Source organism: Chrysoperla carnea, assembly GCF_905475395.1.
Source record: "Chrysoperla carnea chromosome X unlocalized genomic scaffold, inChrCarn1.1 SUPER_X_unloc_123, whole genome shotgun sequence".
In the NCBI taxonomy this organism is placed as follows: Eukaryota; Metazoa; Arthropoda; class Insecta; order Neuroptera; family Chrysopidae; genus Chrysoperla; species Chrysoperla carnea.
In genome coordinates this window covers 10,513-15,981 of record NW_025408071.1, presented here as the reverse complement: position 1 = coordinate 15,981, position 5,469 = coordinate 10,513, and the positions used below count along the sequence as shown (strand labels likewise).

Genomic DNA, 5,469 nt, shown 5'->3' with positions numbered 1-5,469 from the left:
CATTAAAACGACAAGGTCGTACTTTGTATGGTTTTGGAGGTTAAGAAAATATAATAATTTACTTAAAATATTTAGTAAATTTATTAAAGAATATTTAATACATCCGATAAATTTAAACAGGCTTTCCTTTTTGGGAAGCCACTAATTTTATTTATATAAGAGTAAATAAATTTGTTAATAAATATAACATATTATATAATTTGTTTACAACAAATTATTTTGTTTATAACATACATTACCAAATATTTTTATTTTTTTTTTTTATTGTAATATATCTGCAATAATAAATTATAATTTGTATATTATCTATTTTATTTTACAATAACTTATTGAATTTTTGAAAAAATTTTATTATAAATTAATATACTATTATATTTTTTATATATACAAGTTAAGAGTAACAAGTATCGATAGGAGATTATCGAATTTATAACTAATAAAACATTTCGCCTTAATCAAAGAAAATAAAGATTTTGCTATACCATTTTTTATACTTTCAATAAATAATTTATTATTAAATTTTTATTATTTCATTTATTTTTTAAAATTATTAAAAATATTTTTCTAATAATTATAAGCGTACATAAACAAGTAGTAAATGTAAAATGAAAATAATAAAGGTAATGTAATGCATTTGCATTACACTGATTTACGATATATATTCCGCGATATCCTTTATTATATTTAAAATTAATAATATTGATATACTAATAATAGATATATTCAAGCTATTAATATATAAAATTTTATATTAAATATGATATTAATAATTGTTTATTTAATTTTTTTGTATATATAAAAATAATTTACTCTTATTTAAAAAATTTGATGGCTCTCTTAAAAAGAGAGCCGTTTTTATATGTTGATGTATTTTTATGTTATCAATTAAATAATATTTTCGATTTATTTATTTTGAACTTGTATATTTTGTAACAGCTTTAGTACCTTCACTAACAGCGTGCTTTGCCAATTCACCAGGTAATAATAATCGAACTGCGGTTTGAATTTCCCGACTTGTGATTGTTGAACGTTTATTATAATGTGCTAAACGTGATGCTTCAGCAGCAATACGTTCAAAAATATCATTAACAAAACTGTTCATGATACTCATAGCTTTACTAGAGATACCAGTATCAGGATGCACTTGTTTTAATACTTTGTAAATGTAAATTGCATATGATTCCTTGCGCTTCCTCTTCTTTTTCTTATCACTCTTTGATATATTTTTTTGAGCTTTGCCAGCTTTTTTTGCTGCTTTTCCACTTGTTTTTGGTGGCATTGTTACAAACAATTAATATACACAGATAGTTACAGAACACCAGTCAGTATATGTATGAGCGTGTCGTGTATACAACTAGCGTATTATATACGCGAAGATGGATATAACAATAAAAATGAATACTACTCTCTGATTGGCTGAAAATAATACTATAAGGTGATTGGTTTATTTTTAAAGTTTTATATTTTATAAATATTATAAATTAAAATACCCAAATAACATTTTAAACATTTATGTTACAATCCCCGTTACGTACACATCTGTGTGATTATATTTACAAAAAAAAATATTAATTAAATAAATTTATTCGCTATGTCTGGACGAGGTAAAGGTGGTAAAGTAAAGGGAAAGGCAAAGTCAAGATCAAGCCGAGCAGGATTACAATTTCCTGTTGGAAGAATTCACAGATTATTACGAAAAGGAAATTATGCTGAACGAGTAGGTGCTGGTGCCCCAGTATATTTGGCTGCTGTTATGGAATATTTGGCTGCAGAAGTTCTCGAGTTAGCTGGTAATGCTGCCCGTGATAACAAAAAAACACGTATCATTCCACGTCATTTACAATTGGCAATTCGTAATGATGAAGAATTAAATAAATTATTATCTGGTGTAACAATTGCTCAAGGTGGTGTATTACCAAACATTCAAGCAGTGTTATTACCAAAGAAAACTGAAAAGAAAGCATAAATTAAAAACATTGCATTAATTTTTATAATAATAATACATCGATCATAGGCCTTTTAATAAAAGGCCACAAATTTATTTAAAATAAGAGTAAAAATTATTTTTATAAATAATATATTATAATATTTTTTTAAAGAATCAATTTAAATAATTATAAATTAATGATTCTTTTTTTTTTTTTTCTTTTTTATATGTTATTATGGAAATAATTCATCATATTATGATGACATTTAGGTAACATATTATAAGAATATTCATAAAATATTATCAAAATAATATTGTATTATGATGATATTTAGACAAAATATTATAAGAATATACACAAAATATTATCAAAATAATATCATTAGATAACAAAACTGTTCATGATACTCATACCTTTACTAGAGATAAAAGTATCAGGATGCACTTGTATTAATACATATTATCACAACATCACAAAATATTTTTTAAAAGGAAAAATTTTTTAAAAATTATTATAAAATTTGATTGAATTAAATTTCAATTTATTTTTTTAATAATTAAAGAAAAAAAAAAGCATATAAACTTTCTATTGAAAATGTTATTTTCAACTAGATGGCCAAGTGAACTTTGTTACACAAACAATATATGACGTATTCGTTATTTAAATAATCAGTATCCTTTGATATTATATCAATACGTTACTCTCTTCTTTTGATACATATTAATAAAATTTCAATTTATAAGATTTTATGTCAATTATATAAATAATATTATAAATTTTCTAAATACATAAGTTAAGTAACAAAAAATTTGAATAACAAGATAAATTTATATATTATGTTTTAATACTCGATACTATAATATATCGCATCCGTTACCAATTATTCGGTATCCTTTGATTTACACACAGAATGAACCAAAAATATGTATCAAATTTATTTTATTTATTTATATATTTAATATTATTATTATTATTTTATATTACAAAGTTTCTTAACGAAGCTTACAATGATTTCTCATATCGTACTTAACAAAATTATTTAGATCATATAAAATTTAAATTGTTAAAAAATTTTTATATTTATTATTATTATTTATTTTTATTAAAATTACATAACATAAAATTAATAATATTTTAATAATTATATAAATTAATTCTTATTTAAAATAATCTTATATTAATCTCAACAAATACTCTAATAATATATTTTGTCATAAATTTTTTTATATTTAAAATAAATATTATAATATATAAATACTTATATCAGTATAAAATTTCTTTATATAATTATGAAAAAATTAATTTAATAGTTAATTATTGATATTAATGCATAAATAAAAGTATTTTCTAATGAAATATATTTTGTCAATGTTCGATTAACACATTTCATAATAATACGTTTTCATTATTGACAAAAAAAGTTTTTCTAAAAATGAAATCTTATACTATAATATATATATTTATATATTAAATTTTTTAATTATTTATATACTAATAATTTATAATAAATCGATATTAAATAAAAAATAAAAATATATACTTTTTAAGTTTACCTTAAAAATATTATTGTTTTGTATGATTGAAATAATTAATATTAAACTATGTTTATTAATAATTGTTAATAAAAAAATTAAATATATTTTAATTTATAAAATAAATATTATTATTAAATTTATAATTTATTATTTTATATATTATAGAAATTGAAAAAATAAATCATGTTTACTACGACAGTAAATTAGAAATACTATTTAATTTTTATGTGTTTTCTACATGGTACTTTGACTTACATAGGGACTTATATTATTGTGAATAATGATATAATTGAAAACCTTTATTTTTTATTTGATAGAATTATTATATTTTATCATTTAAATATTTATAATAAATACATTATTTTTATAAAGTAAAAAATATGGCCGAAGAAAATTCTACAGCTGTTGCAGCAACTGCGGTTACTGCTGCTTCTACAACACCAACAAAAAAAGCAACAGCTTCTGGTGCTAAACGTACAAAACAACATTCAAAACCAACACATCCACGTACATCAGAAATGGTTGTTAACGCAATTAAAAATTTAAAAGAACGTGGTGGTTCATCATTACAAGCAATTAAAAAATATTTAGCTGCAAATTATAAAGTGGATTCTGATAAAATTTCACCATTTATTAAAAAATATTTAAAAGCTGCTGTAACTGAGGGAGCCTTGGTACAAACTAAAGGTAAAGGTGCATCTGGTTCATTCAAATTGGCTGCTTCCGCTTCATCTAATTCTTCAGCTAAATCAAAAGTATCCAAAAAAGAAAGTGGAGCAAAAGGTTCAGCAAAGAGTGCTAAAAGTAAACGGGCACCAAAAGAAAAGAAAGCCACAACTACATCATTGGCAGCCAAAAAGCCTAAAGCAAAAAAAGCGACTCCATCATCATCAACTGCTGCTAAAAAAGTTACTGCAAAATCATCAGCGGCATCAAAAAAAGCACCAGTTAAAGCAAAACCAGCAAAAAGTACAAAATCCGCTGCCAAAAGTAGCCCTGCTCGTAAACCGAAAGCACCAAAAGCTAAGAAAGCTTCTGTTGCCAAATCATCTCCTACAAAAATTAAAAAAGCAGCACCAAAAAAGAAATGATCTGTTACTTTAATAATATATTGAAATATTTCATTATTTTTGCTAAAAAATGAAAATAACATAGGCCTTAATACAGGCCACAAATTAATATTTGATAAGAGTAAATTATTTTTTGTATAAATATTTTATAAAATAATAGTTTAGAAACATTTGCCACAGTCAGTACCACGGATGGGTGGCCACTTGAGAATACTGTGTGCGGTTGCATTTTTATTTAAAATATATGGTATAATAAATAAGTATATATTTAAATTGATTACTTCATTGAAAATTTTAATAATATACTTTAATATTAATGATATTTATGAAAAATATATATTTGTAAAAATTTTCATTTATTACTGGCAACAGCCATACCACGTTGAAAACACCGGTTCTCGTCCGATCACCGAAGTTAAGCAACATTGGGCACAGTCAGTACTTGGATGGGTGACCGCTTGGGAACACTGTGTGCGGTTGCCTTTTTATATTAAAAATATAAATTATTTTTCTTCTTTTCTTTTTTTTTACACACCATATATAAATATATGTTATTTAGAAATGTAAACCTTTTATATTATTCATCAACAAATAAATATTATTTTTTGTATAAAATTTTATTGCATTTATAACTCATATCATGGTTACTTTAAAGCGAGAAGTTTTTTTAATATTTCAAATGAATATAAAATAATATAAATTTTATGAAATTTATTTATTTTTAGAAATAGCAATCGCTTATAATTATAACAAAATTTTAATAATGTTTAATTTTATTTCAATAATTTATATTTATATATATATATATATATATATATATATATATATATATATATATTTTTTAATAAAAATAATATACTCTTATTTAATAATATATGTTGGTCCTATATATAGGACCGAAAATATTTCTTATTTGTTTTTTTTTTTTTAAATTGT

At 22.2% G+C, this 5,469-nt stretch overlaps 1 non-coding gene across 1 annotated transcript; it reads left to right on the top strand.

Annotated features, from left to right (window-relative positions):
- The first annotated feature begins 4,897 nt into the window (after window positions 1–4,897).
- Window positions 4,898–5,016, top strand: LOC123303701. Its single transcript, XR_006535796.1, has one exon. It is a non-coding gene; the product is annotated as a 5S ribosomal RNA (ribosomal RNA).
- The last annotated feature ends 453 nt before the right edge of the window (window positions 5,017–5,469 follow it).